Source organism: Gymnogyps californianus, chromosome 5 (genome assembly GCF_018139145.2).
Source record: "Gymnogyps californianus isolate 813 chromosome 5, ASM1813914v2, whole genome shotgun sequence".
Taxonomy (NCBI): Eukaryota; Metazoa; Chordata; class Aves; order Accipitriformes; family Cathartidae; genus Gymnogyps; species Gymnogyps californianus.
Window position 1 is genome coordinate 55,453,122 of NC_059475.1, and position 15,182 is coordinate 55,468,303.

Consider the following 15,182-nt stretch of genomic DNA (forward strand, 5'->3'; position numbering starts at 1 on the left):
GACTAGCTGGCAGTGCCCTCAATCACAACCTTTGAGAGAGAGATGCCAGAAGCATAATAAACAGGCTGAAATCATAAAACCATTGCTGTCACACAGTTTACAAGTTCTTAGTTGAGCTGTTTGTGCTTTGCTGGTTGTTTTCATTCTGTATAGCAACATGTAATTAAAATATTCATATGCAGATTGCAGCCCATTTAGGGCTGAATCCTGTTAGATACTGAGCAAAATTTGGATAGTGCTGAGAGATCTCAGCTGCCAAGGAAGTGAGAGGAAGCTCAGAGTAGTTTAAGTTGCCCAGCCTATGGCAGAGTGCCTTAACATTGATTTGTTCTTATGTTAGGACAAAACTGGCAAGGAACAGGGAAGCAGTTTAGGGCTCAATTAACAAACAGCTGTAAAAAAATGTATTTCACTTTCTGCCTTAGGCTTTGCCTTAGGGCTAGCCCTGTTCACAGAGCTAAGACTAAAAGAGCAAAACTATTTATATACATAATATCCTGTAAACAGTCATCCCCTTATAATATGGGCAATTCATAACATCTCAACATCAATCAGGCTGGTATTGGGTCAAATTGTTCAGTAGAATACCTAAGACAAATTTTTAAATTTTTTTTTGAAGTTTTTGTAGTGTTTGAACCAGAGAAAAGTAAAATAGTATCTTTTGGATTTGGGCATGAAGTAGGCTGGGCTGAAGGAGTCATATGGCTCCTGTCTAGGGCACAAGGAGACTGTTGCTTTGTCCTGGGCATGGAGAATATTGTGGTGCAGAGATCAGAGCTCTCCTGCTGTTGCAACATACATTAGATACATCTATTAATTATGACAGTGGTCACTTCTTTCCTGTTGCACTTCACAAAGGTCCAGAGGGCCTATGCTCTACCTATGGGTAGTTTTGACGAACTCACTTGTGTATTCTTACAAAAGGTTATGTTACGACAAAGAGGAATGTTTTTGGAGAAGCAGTGGAAGTCATCTCTGCAGAGTGACTGTGACTGGGGCCGTGGTCCTGTGATTTACCTTCTAGGAGGAGCTAATGCCTGGAGAGAGGATGTCCCACTGCTCCTCTCCCTGTTTGCAAACCGTCTAGGAGACTGGGGAATCGAGACTCTTCAACGCATTACAATCCTTGTACTCCCTTAATGGGGTCAACTGCTATACCACCCTTGGCTGAATTTTCTGAGGTTTTGCAGAGGTCTTTGCGCAGAAGTTAAACCTAAATCAATAAAAGGGTAAGACAGGCGTTCATCTACTTTATCTTGCTATGTTTATTTCTGATTGTCTGACTTTATGAGATCTTTTTGCCTCTCTTTCCGTTCAAGACAAATTCAACTGGTATCAAGAGAGAATAAATCCTTCCAGAGCAAAGTGATTCACTGTAAGTCTACATTCAGTTTGTCTATACAGTTTCCCTAAACTGTTGTGATAGTGCCGAAACAGGAGATCTACTTAACGTTTATGTTTATTTTTTTCATTTTGGAGAGCGTGTCTAATCACATGCTTTCTTTTCTCACTTTGGAGAAAGGAACAGTGTAATCTTTCTAAATGAAGCTGATTCAAGGTTTCTCAGCACTGTAAGCAAAACTGAATTTTGCTGCCCCAAAGATGGAGCTCAGGGCCGCTCCTGCCATGGGGAAGAAAGGGATAAGCAGAAAGGATGTGTGAGAAGATGTTGCACAGTGAGAGAATGAGCCCTGGGGAACCAGGCTTGCTGGTTTTGCTTCTGCAGGAGGAACAGGATGCAGGGCTGACCTTTGGGAAGGAGTCACACCACCTTATTTCCTTAGCAAGAGAAGCCACAACAGCCAGCCCACAGGGAGGTTATATAGGCTACCATAATTTTGAGCAACCTAGCCAATCAGCCTCGAAGAAATACAATAATATCATTGCATTCCCTCTTTCTTAATGAGAGCTTCTGTGCTGAACTTATATGAAAGGCACAGCACAGGATGTAGGCTGAGGAATGGCAAACGTTCCTGTACTGTTCTCTGATATCTCACTGTGGTATTCATGTTCAAGTCTGTAACAGAAGGAGCTGATCTAAGGGTGACAGTAAGAGACAAAAACATTCAAATAGGCTCTTACAAAGGTTAGACAAAATGTAATTTATTTTTTTTTTAAATTGTGTATCAACTACACAAGCTGAGGCTTAAAAAATAAGGCTTGTATGTTATTTTTCTAAATCCTAAGAGTCCCTTTGAAAGTCCCCTTGAAGGTTAATTGATCATAAGATTATGAATAACATGCATGTTTCATGAAAGGTTGATTAATGACTATAAACAAGCACAGGATCTCTTAAACCTATCCAAGTGGTAGTAACTGATCTAAGTACGTAAAATACTATAATAACTAGCATGAGTGACAAAATCTTAAAGCAAACTTCTTTTGCAATCATACAGTGGTTTTTGATATTCATTTGTGCTGGGGAATTAAAACTGCAGTTCTTGATCATGTAAATTCAGTTTTGCACTGGAAATTTCACTTTATTTTTTAAGATCTGCGATATGAAAAAAATACTACAGTATTTAAAATTTCCTCTTGAAAAGCCATTCAGATTTTAAAGAGGAGTCACAATTAAATATTACTGTCAGTTAAAGATGGGTAGTAATTTTTTCATCTTTGCTGAGACAGGATTTTTTCCCACAGTCCAGGATACTTGAGTGCTTTGTCTTCTGTGGGGGTGAAGTCCTTGATTTTCTTTCCATGATACATTTTGATGTGGCACCTGCTGCTGTTCTTGGTAGATAACACATACATCTAATAACAGGGGCATTGACTAATCTTTTTTCTCAGTTCTGTTTCATTGTCTACCCCTATCATTTCATATCTTAAGCTGCTAGGGCATGAAATTATCTACCAATTTGCTTGTGCTGTGCCTGATAGACCTGAATTTAAGTGGGATCTCTCAGTATTATGTCCATCGTAATTAGCCATACATGTTGCATCAGCGGGAACAACTCTTCTGAATTTGTGCAGAACTTTCAAACACTCTCATTTTATGCAGACCTTTCAGTCATAGACAGGCTGCCTTATATTTTGCTAATCATGCAGAGATGTTGCATATCTTTATCTGTGATGCCTTTTTCAGCTCTACCTGTATTATGTGCTCCTTTCATTTACCTCCTTTTCTCTACCCTTCTATTCTGTTCTGCATGTCCATTTATCCCCTTCTCAAGCAAATGGTTCACAACTTTTTTGGTATATTCCACAAAGTCCTAGCTGACAGCCTTTGATTGGGTTTTGTGCTTATTTGACTGGGCCTTGTGCAATTGGACAAAATCCTGACTGGGTTTAGTGGAGTTGCTTGTGGCATAGGTTGGGATAGAACTGGTTTGTTAAGTGTGTAAAGTCTCCAAAAATCTCTGCAGGGTAAGGAAAGGAGTGGTTAAAAAGGAGTTCTCCTGCATCTCTTGAAAAACTTCCAGCAGGTTATTTCCAGTTCAGATCAGAAATACTTCAATGACATCTCCCCTGGTACCTTGATATTTCCAAATACTGTCTCATTTACAAACCAGAATGGCAAAGATACTTGCAAATGAGAGTGGGGCTGATAGACAAAAGGATCGTTATGACATTTCAGCTCCTCGGGAAATGATTGCTGCTGAGTGTGTGTGGAAGGATGAGCTTACAGTTAAAAAGCACAATTTGTAATTATAACCTGTTATCCTTTTCTACCTGCACCACAAAGTTCATGTAAATCACTTAATTTCTCCCAGTCTCAGTGCCTACAGCAATACAACTTCTTTACCTTGCAAAGGAAATTATGAGGCACAACTTTGTTTCTCTTGCAAAGCAGTATAGTAGCCATTTGTTGAGAATCAGTTTGGGATTCACGGACTGAAGGTACTTTTTTTCTTTTCCTTTTTTTTTCCTTCCCATGCAAAATATTTGCACTCCTGACCCCTCTTTCATCCACCTCATGTTCGGGATGCTTGTCAATATAAACAATCTCTGAGTTGGCAACATTTCATGCGGGGCCACTGCACTATCTTCAGCTTCTCTGCAATTAATATTCTGTCCTGTCATTTTAAGTCCAGCACTGTGTTCCTAATGTCAGGCTGGCTTTGTTTAATATGACCAGCAAGGTAGCTTATATTTCTAAGTTGAGTCCCCCTGCCATTTCTGGAGGTATCTCCCATTAATCAAGAAGGCTACTTCGTCATAGTGCAGTTAATGTTATCACCAAACTTTAAGTACAAAGGTGGAATAATAATGATTCCTGTTTCGCTAAATGGAGTTAACACAGCTGAATAGCTTCCCTGATGGTTTATTATATTAGTCTTTCAGAACATTGACTGATTTGTTTTTATTACCAAGAAAGCTTTTGTCTTATGAAAATGACTTAGGACCACAGGTCAATGTTTTTCATGTCACATCTCCATAAGAAGTACATTGCTTCATTATACTTTGTATTCTGCCACTGCAACCTGTATGTCACTTAAATTTATTTGTCATGATACCACTGCCAGGCTGCCATTAAATTGTTAAAGGATGTTCAGGAAATGTTGTTGCAGTAACCTTTAGAGGAAGACATATGGAAATGGACTATATCTCTTAATTAACTTTTCGATATGCAAACCTTCTGAAGTGTAAGGCCTGGTATGGATCACTACACGTGAGCAGAATATTTAGAGTAATGATGATCATGTTTTTCTGTGAGACAACAGACAGTCCAAGTTTGAATCACCTATCTATCTGTTTAAACTAGGAGACTAAAATGTTGAAGAACAAAAATGAAGCCCATAGAAAGACTGTAATACATGTGTCTCTTCTGTCCTTCCACACTGGTCTCCAAAAATAAAATGGCCTGTGATGCCTGCCTGTCTTGACAATGTTTAAAAATTGCAGCTCACAGAAAATAAACAGACAGCATAAGGGATACATAGGAAAGTAAAACATGTTGATCAGTTTGAGAACCCATGGGAGAAGCTCCTGAGGTGTTTCAAGTTAAGCTGAACCAGGGATCCCAGGTCTTGGACATGTCACCCTCCCCTTTGGAGAAGGAGCTCTCAGAGAAGAGGTCACTAGCTGTGAGCTAACAAGCTGTGATGGTTCCCAGACGTGTCCTGGGAGTCAAAAATCGGGCTGCAGGCAGATAAACTGAAGCTGGGAAGGATTAAGCTTTCCTGCTTCAGACACTATGATCTCTAACAAGATCAGTATATTAAAGGATATTTAGAATATTAGTTGTTCATACTTCAGGGCTGCTCAGACTTTCTGAAGCTAGAGTTCTTAATACTGATCCCATACTAATACAAATACTTGAAGACGGCATAATGCAGCACTGCTGAAGAAAGATGCTTGCTGTTTTTTTGCTTGCTAAGCTTTAATCTGCACCGGTTCCCTGACATGGTTTGGTGTGGGGCTGCACAAATTCTTGTGGCAGCATAAAGGAGAATAGGAACATGCTGGTTTTTTGGAGGTGGCAGAAGGGAGGAGCTGTGTGTAGCAAAACAGGTTTGGAGTTACAGTGGGAGCAGTAGTCCCAACAGGTAGGTGCTGACAACATGGAATAGGGATAAAGGTAGAGTGAAGTTGAAGCAGGACATGTACTGGTTGCCCAGGCAAGTATGCTTAAGTGAAAATGTATGTGGATAAGTGTGATATATGTGAAAAGCATAGTCATAGACAACAGAAAGGAAACCCATAGGCTAGGGGAGACAGAATTGTTTGCTCTGAAAGGAATGATGCCATCCATCAAACGTGGCAGAAAACCCCAGTTTTGCAAGGTTTGACCTACCTGACCTCACTGTGTGTTAGGTAAGAGCTGCAGCACAGTCTGAAGAGCCTAAAAAATGGGTAGGGTGCGATTGAATACAAGCTGTTTTCCTGTGGACATCAAGGTAACTATAGGAAATAGAAAGTTTGTGGTAAACTCAGGCAAAAGACTGACGGCTAAATCAAGCTTTTTGTACTTTCCCAAGCATTAGATTAACAGGAGATTTCATAGATAGTACTGCAAATTCTGATTATGTGCATGTGGCTAGGAAGCTATGCTCACAGCATCTCTCCAAGTGTTAGCCTGTTTTTGTTCTTTTGTGTTATTGCCTGGCACAAACAGTATAAAACAGGTTGCGGGAGCCCTATAATCAAGCTGAAAATATTCAGAGAATGCAGCTGTGGCATTACATGTTTGAGAGCAAAACTGTTGAGAGACCAGAAATATAGGAAGCCAATATAATTATTGTTTCTGTGTTCATTGTTGTCTCACTAGGTAAAAACCAAAACAGAGGCATGAGAAAGAACTGCTGTGTATCTTTCATGCAAGTTTGCTTCTCACTATAGTGTATTTTGAGTATCCAAAACTACATTTCTGGAAAGGTTCTTCCTACTGAATTTGCTGTTTTCATTAGAGTTATTCTTTTTCATTATTGCTTATAAGCTTAGGGCTAACCAGTAATTCTCAAAATTTCTTGCTTTTCTGAAACCAGTTTGCTCCATGAAGCACGGGCCTAGATGTGGACGCCCACAAGTTTTGCTTGAATATTGGGGTAGTAGTAAACCCCTAACCTGTTTAAGAATTTGCAGTTTTCACATGGGTTGGGTGAAATAAAATGCATTGTGACATAGAAGAAGAAAAATTGCTTTAAGGAGTATTCCAATGCAGTTCACTAACCTTTAAGTATTGTTCTACTTTCATGAGCTTAAATCTCTACTGACATGAATCTTTTATATTCTGCAGTGCAAGTTGTAATACTTGGATAACTAATACAGTTAGAGCAGTTTTTCATTCAACCTGAGCAAGTTTGGAATTGCTCATGATCTTTGAGCATTTGAGTCTCCATTTTGTGGTAAAGTTTTTATGTTTTAACAAACAAATATTCTTGAATGTATTCCTGAACTTGATTTTAGCCATCAGTGGTTAAAAAAAAAAAAAGGTAATTTGAAATGTGTTTTTTGGACCAGCAATTTGCAGGTCTATTTTCTGTGTAGTAGTATACGTTGTTTCTGCACCCTTTCTATCTGTGGCTCTTAATGTGAGTTTATTAGGATGGGAATTAGAACTAATGACATTAAATAAGGAGATAATGACAGAGAAATAAAGGGGTATTGCGAAAGTCACAGAGGCACTTACAACAAAACCAAGGCCAAAACTCTTCTACATATGTAATCATGTGCCAAATTCAGCAGCTGTTTATGGAAATTATGTATACTGAAATTATGGCATGTTTAACTGGAGCAGGACAAAACAAAGTTTTTGAACATTTTATTCATTTAAAAAACATACTTGGGGTTATCCTGAAACTGATCCCATTTTTAGGCCAAAATGGGCTGAAAAAATATGTGTTTATTTTTCTTAGAACTCTAGGTTGGTACCACTGTCCTTTCTGATTAATGGCTGTGTGGTTGGGTCGGCCTCTGAAATGTCTTGGGGCCCAAGTTAAGTGTCTCCTCTGCCCAAAAGAGCTTCAAGCCCCTACCATCTGTGCAGCCCCACTGCCAGGGTGCGCTGGGGGACCCAGTTTCCCATGCTGATGTGATTCCAGTCTGCCCAACAGCAGACACTGAGGAACTCCCAGTGGCCATCCACTATGCAGGACAGGCCTCAGGGACCTGCAGTCCAAACCTGTCCTGCCAAATGTGTTTCATTTTGGTCATGTTTACCAAGTTATACGCACCAGCTGTACTATAGCAATTTTTTTAGTACTCTAAAGCACAAGGAAGGTAACCTAGCTTCAACAAGGTAAATCACCTTTAACAATGAGGTAAATCACCTTTAAGAATAAGGTAAATCACCTTAGATCAAATTATTCTGTATTATTCTGAAGATGTTGGGGGTAATAGTCCGTACATGTGCAGTAACCAAAAAATAGTTGCACTACAGTAACTTTGTGCCTCACTGCTTGTGTTTAGGCCCTTACCTTCTGGGGACAATGAGGTAGTCTGATGTGTTTCTCTCCCCAGTTAAGAGGTTGGCTTTTTATCTCAAATATGCCATGGAGCTAAAAGGTGGCCCTAAGGCAGCAGGGTAGGTGGTACATTAGATGAGGAACAGAAACTTGTTCCTGTATGACTCCTTAGCTTGCACCCAGGACCTTTGAGCAGCACCCAAGACTGCACTTAGACTTGTGTTTTCAGGTTTGTAACATGGGCCTGGGATGCAGGAGGCAAGAGCTGGCGATGGTGAAACGTGTGGTGGGAGGTATGAGGGCATGGAGAGCTGGATCCTAGTAGAAGGTGTTAGTTATATGCAACTGGAGAATGAAGGAAGCAGAATAATTTAGAGACAGAGATGAGAGGATGGCACTTGAAATGGAAGTACAAATACAATTCTTCTTTACAACTAGTTGTGATAAGTCATACCTGGGTCCTTTTCTGCAGAGCTGCTACTCGCCCAGTAGGTTCCCGTGCTGTACTGTGACATTGGGCAGAATTTTGCACCGTTCCTTGATGAACTTCATGAGGTTTCTGCTGTCCCGGTCCTTGAGTTTATTAAAGTCCCTGTGTATCAAATTGTGGCTTGGTATATGTTGTAGCCATCATTCCCCTAAAATGGACATTGTTAGCCTTTTTTCTAGTCATCCAGGACCTCCTCTGATTGCTGCAGTTTTTCACAGGTGAAAGTATCCTCACAGTCATGCTGGCCACCTCTGTGGGCACCCAAATCAGCCCCTTAGATTTGAGTCTGTCCAGCCTGTAAGCAGTTCCTGGCCTATTGCTCCCCCGCTGCTGGTTGCCCCTCTCCTTTGCAGACTATACTATATGCAGAGGTCTAGGAGCAAGCTTTGCCTGTGAAGACGAAGGCAAAAAAGGCATTCAGCCTTTCCAGTGCTGTTCACTACTAGTTCTCCTTCACCCATCAGCACACCCACGTTTTCGCTGAACTTCCTTTCGCAGGCTCGGAGACCTCTACAATCACTCCTTGTGTTAGCCTCCGTAATCTGAGCTTCAGATGGCTTTGGCTTTCCTGATTTTGTCCCAAACCATGCAGTTGTACTCCTGTTTCATTGCCTCTCCTTGCTTCCATTCCTTGTACACTCACTTTTTGCATTTTAGTCATCAGCAAGCTTCTTCCTAAGCCAGGTGATACTTCTCTTTTTACCTGTTTCTGAGATGGTTAAGTGTTTTGCCTGTTAAAAATATCTTACAAATAACATCTTCTCTAGTCTTTTTCTCAGAAATGGATGGATTGGAAAAGAGAAAACAGTCTGAAAGAGAAAACTTCAGCATAAGCCATCTGTTTGACAAAATCATAATCAAATGCAAAAGTTATTAAGAGAAACTGTAGGGCTACAGTCTTTAGCAAAAAATGTTTAACTGCTATTGATAAACTGAAATATTTTTTCTTGGTCAATGTTTCTTCTTCATTAATCTCTTCTCTCCCCACTGTCCGTAGAGAATGAACACCATGTAACCAGACAGCTATAAACCTTCAGCTGCAGACCACTGATGGGAGTCCATAGACCACCAGTTTGGGAAACCTCTGCTTTAAACCCCTAAATGATTCAACGTTTGTGTAAGTCAGGTACATTCTGGTATTATGTAGCTAAATAATTTTATAGCCATGTTCATTGTAATGCTAAGAGGTTCAGACACTGCATGAACTGTTTACTAACGCAAATTGTCTCTCTAATAATTAGGTAATAAAAATGGAAAGCGTATGTGAGCTATAAATATGCCCTTAAAATGTGCATGAAAAGCTGTGTGCTGTTCATAGTATGTTGAAGAAATCCTTGTCACAGTGGCATATGACTGTCTTATAGGTGTTGTAGTGGTCACAGGGTTTGGGATTTTTTTTAATTGTACGAAACATTGGCTTAAAACAATATTGCTAAACAACTAAGGTCCCATTATATTGGGATTTAAGACAAGGCTCAGCTATTCTTGTTTAATAATCCAAATAACATGTAGAAAATACTGCATTGACAAACACTCAGAAAATGTTATATTGCCCTGGCCAGCTTGAGTATTTCAGGCAAAGACAAATATTAGTACTTGGACTTTTACCTCCTCAGCTGCTCTGCCCTTTTTTACTTTAGAATGAGAGATATTATGTAAATGCTGAAGTATTACAAGGGGGAAACAATTTGACTAATAATATAGGTTGAAGTGTCTTATGAATGGAAACTGAAACACAAGCTATAGAGAAATCACTTAAGTCACTGCTGAGATGCATCCATCTCTGGTAATGCATAAAAGTTAATTAACAATGCAGTGAACTGGAGGCAATTCAGAGGGAAACATTATTAGATGAGGAAGTACAAAACAAAGTGAAAAGTCTTTCAGCTTACTGACTAAGGATAGGTGAATATCTACAAACGTCCGTAAGTGACCTTGACAGCAAGGAGGAAGAGTCTGTCTGGAGATGTTCCTCAGGGTGCTGTGTCTGTAGGAGTAATAGGATAAAAGAATAGGCGATCAGGTTGTGATGTAAAAGACTAAGGACTTTTCCATGCTAATGTCTGGCAGCTATTGAGCCTGCATCCATATAACCCCTAAATGCAGATAAGAAGACATTTTTACTGATTGAGCACACTCTGCTATATGCCCCGCTAATGTAAATTGTGGTTTTCTATTGTATATATAGCATCTGTAAGTGGAGAACAGCAAAAGCCACTGAATACTGAATCCCAAGCTTGGATATATTTCAAGGCAAGGAATAGAAAAGCCATTGTTTCATGCATTTAAAGCTAAGCTAGAAACTGCTGCTCAGAGCATTTTCGAGAACAGTCCTACTCTCACAAGGAGGTGGACTTAATACTCTTAATAAATCCTTTTAGACTGTATTTCTTGTTATGGGATGATAGAGTTTCCTAGTGCCAGCCCTGGCTGAATAGGCTCAAAAAAGTTGTTCACCTCATACATCTCCATTTGCATAGACCTTGCTGTTTTCATTCTGGATTTTGCTTTGTAGGGACACTTGTGCACAGAACGCTTTGTGGAAAATAAGTGCTCAATCTGTGCCTGCTCTTGACAGTTGAATTTTCCTCTCCTGAATTTTCTTACGTTATCTAAATAGGTTTGGGATATGGAGTTGGTGAGCAGTAACAGGCTACTACTGTTGTGATCAAGGACAATTAAAATGCAAGGCAAGCCTCAAATCTCCCTTGATCGCATGTCTTTTGCTATCACTTTCTTCATTCCTAGATTTTTCAGCATTTCCCCTTGTTGCAGATTTTCTGTGCGTGTTATATATGTTCTTATATCACCGTCAGAATTACAGGACTTTACGGTTTTAGCCCTATTTCTTCTACTCAAATGATAAAATGAAATGGATCTGTCTGCATCTTTATTCAGGTTAAGAATAATTACTGTTCTAACAAATTATTTCCCTTTCATCCATGGTCAGTTACTTCCAGGAGCTCTCTTCCTCTGTTGATATCCAGAATGAAGTTTTAATAGGGCTGCATCTTATTGTGAGTGGTATTGGTGAAACTCAGTAATTAATCACCCTATCAAACTGTGCTGTTGTTTTAAAAAGAATTATAAACGTTTGCGCTTGCTGCTTGCTTGTTTGAACTGAATGCTTGCTGTATGCCTTATTGACTAACCAGTCATTTGAAGAGTTCACGTACAACTCATTGATGCCCATCAGAAAAACAAGAACAAAAAAATACCCTACAAATCTTTTTAGAGTATTTTAATGAACAACTTTTGATCAGTTGCTGTTTTGATGAGTGCCTGAGCTCTGGAGATGAAGGTCCAGCAGAATTTCTGGGAAAGTGAGCGCTGTAGCAACTGGAAGCAAAGCTGCAGTAGATGGGTACTTTCGCTTAGCCATTGCCCTAGTCTGTGCGAGCTGGCAGTCAGTTGGCAAAAGGAGTCAGAAATATTTTCTTGAAAATGTTTCTGTTCATATGAGTGAGGATATAGATCTTCTAGTTACACTGGAGTAAAAACAAAACAAGAGTGAGAGAGAGGAAGATGGTATGAAAAGAGCAATGTGAGTTATTGTCACAAGGGAGCATTACACATGGCACCACATAATGCATAAGTTAATCATCACAGAATTCTTTGGAAGTGCAATAAGAAAGTACAGAACACGACAAGAATGATATTCAAATGCAATAAAATCTTATTTGAAAGTTGTTTACATTTTAAAAAGTAAATCCATAAATTAAGGGTAGATGAAACTGGTTTGTGAGAATTCAAAGAACTTGGCAGAATTCACCCATCCAGTGAAATAAATTTGAGGCTGTTTTTAACGGTTGATATATTTTCCCCCATAAGGTGTTTATTGATTGCAACAGGCTCCTCCTTGCTGGAGACTACCTGAATTCTGTGCAGCACATCCTAAGAAAGCAGTACGGGCAAACCAGGCTCAGACATAGTGAGTGAGCCTAAGTATCTTTGCACCTTACATGGTTCCTTCACGGGCATAATTTAGAGAAGTGCTGGCAATGCATGGTGGCTGCACTGTTGCCTGGACTCTGCAGCAGCATGACAGATTATCACCAAACCTGTGACACCCAAGAGGGACCCTCCCAGCAATTTTCCCCATTGCTTCTGACAAGAGTATCTTCCATTCGCCGAGTTTGGCTGTTTTACTCAGCAGAGAGTGGCCAAGTGGCGCTCCCCATGGGAGTTCCCATCCTGGTGCTAATCTAGAAGTAACCAGGAAAGAGAGAAACAGGAGGAAAGATAGGATCAATAAAGTAAATAAGGTGAGGAAGAAAAACATGAAAGCAACTGAGACAAACCAATTTAAAAAAAAAAGGACCAAGGGATAAATCCACTCCCTGGGCCAGATGCGTCCCTGGAGCCTCACCAGTGTGGTCCTAACCACAATGGATAATCTGGTGGAGCTAAGGCATTCCCTGAAACATGACATTTGTATACAGGACATTTCTGCAGCATGATGGTGTCTTCTAAAAAGCGGCTGTGTGGCGTGTGCTATCCAACCTTCCCTGAAAAACTGGGACCTTAATGTTGATATGGGTCACGATGAGGTTACGGATCTTAAGTGCTAAGAGTTACATATACCCCTGAAGTTAATTTGACCGCTGTGTACCAAAATCTAATTTATTTTTCTTATCATCTCCCAACCATTAAATTGTTAGAGCTGAGCTGTATAAATGCTTTAAAGAAAAGCAGCTCCTAGTCACTAAGGAATATTGCAGGAAACTTGCCTTCCAAGCATGGTTATATAACACCCACTTATTTTAATTAGACTTTTGCTCTCAAAGTCCCACTTTACCTAAGTGGCATGATCACTGAAACACAGCAGAGATCTGTGATAGCAAATGCAATCTATCTGCTCCTTTCAGCAGTGACTTCGCCTTTAGTATTATGTCTCTCAGGCATGTGAGCCCCCAAGCAGCTACTTGCAGTGTTGTCTATTATTAATGCTTACTCAGAACGGGTCTTGTTCTCTGCTATCAGAAGTGCAAGAAATGCCTGTGTAAGCATTGCATAGCTTTAATTCTCCTGCAGAAGAGTGGTCCTCCGGGAGGAAAGTCAAATAAACAGCAGCCTAAACTGTACTCCAGATAGCTGAAAACCAGGAACAGGACCAAACTCAATTATTTACAAGATGATGCTGATGTTAGTCTTTTCTCAGTAAGAAAGACCAAGCAGAGACAGTTTTTCTGAAGTAAGTAAATTCCAACTAATTAAAGGTTTCCCTTCCTTCCAGTCTTACTTGAAAACTATTGCTGTATTAAAGTCTTTGGCAAGCATCGGAAAGGTGTCGTGGTTATACACATTAACTCCTCTACCCCTGCAGCCAACTGCCACCTCTTCCTGTGTTTTCTGTGACATCCTGTTGCAGAACATGGAGACCTATTTGGGCAGGCACTGAATACCATTTCAGTGTACAAACCAAAAAAGAAAGCCAAATTGTACATTTGTCATGTCATATAAAAGAATGATTTGTGTATATAGGTGGCAACAATCCATTTCTATTTTTTGGTCCAGCATTCTTGCACTTCTAACTGAGCAGACCAAACAATTTGTTTCTGTGTAATTGTGTTAAGCTTACAGGCATCTGAAATTCCTGATAATTGTGCTATGCTTTGTTATGATGATGAATTACTGCGTGTGTTTCTGCCATGCTCATTAGTCTTACTTTGCAGTTCTCGCCCTGCACGTGCAGAGATAAATTGGACATTGACCCTAAAAGGCAGTGTCCCCGTGAACCATATTGTTTTAAAGTCTCCTTTTTTTTATTTTGCTTTTTGACATCAGCTGCTCTTTGGATTCTGAAAATAGGAGACATCACAGTTTTTTCTCTCACTGTCTGATTTAGAGACTGAATATTTTATAGAACATGTCATCCCTTAGTCAAAAAGCAGGAGCTAATTCCAAGAACAAGTGCCTTACAAAAACAATAAAACAATCCTACATATAGACATTGAGAACTCTTTTGGAAAAGAGAGAAAACAGTCTTGGAGCAAAAAGGATTTGTGGGCTGTGCCCAGAGAGAAGAGAGATAGCTGATAAAAATTCAGGACTATATAGATTGGTAGAGGAATTTGAACAAAGCTGTTTATGGAAAGAGAATGAGCAAGGTAATAATCAAATGATACAACCCATAGTGAGCATTTGCAGCAGTTTGTTTTACTGAGTGGATTGTTTACTTCTCAGAGCAGTCACTGCAGTCAAGCAGGAAAAGAAATGCAGTCGAGCATCTGCTGCATGCCTTCTTTCTCTTGGTGGACACTACAGGTTTTGCCAGACATGACACATGCACACAAGAGGCATGTTGGGAAGAAGCTCAAAGACCTTACTCAGTCATCTAGCAGTATCTAATCTAATAGACTAGCTAACTACCTAACGGATAAGTTATATTGGGAACTATACCTGTGTAAACCTGCATCCATAATCGTATTTTTCATGGTCAATTCCTACAAAAGCGCTGTAGTGGAGAAGTTAAGATGAGACTAATGCACAGAGATCACATGGGTAATAAGATTGTCTGAACTTTTTTAGGGAAATTGGTTTAGGGAACTGATTTTTACAGAACACTAGGCTATTGGCAAAATTACTATTTTTTGCTCAGATTCTCTTAATGAAAGGCAACTTCTCTTTTTTTTGTCAAATATGGACTGTCAAAAGATGAAGTTGTGTTTCTATGTAGATACGCTGCCTCAGTGCTTCATGGGTCTTCTGTTGCCTAATGTCTCAATTTACCAAAATTGTGGTGATTTTACAGTAAGGGGGTCAGCACCAAAGTGTCTGAATACATCTAAATGATCAAAGGTTACTAGCTGATGCCATCCATGCTCCAAGATACTGCAGCACAG

At 39.8% G+C, this 15,182-nt stretch overlaps 1 long non-coding RNA gene across 1 annotated transcript in view; it reads left to right on the forward strand.

Annotated features, from left to right (window-relative positions):
* Positions 1-15,182, forward strand: part of LOC127017159 (uncharacterized) — a 140,377-nt gene that overhangs the window by 66,286 nt on the left and 58,909 nt on the right. Inside the window, exon 3 of the long non-coding RNA XR_007766544.1 lies at positions 9,335-9,454. This is a non-coding gene — a long non-coding RNA (uncharacterized LOC127017159). The remainder of the gene's footprint in view (positions 1-9,334; positions 9,455-15,182) is intronic.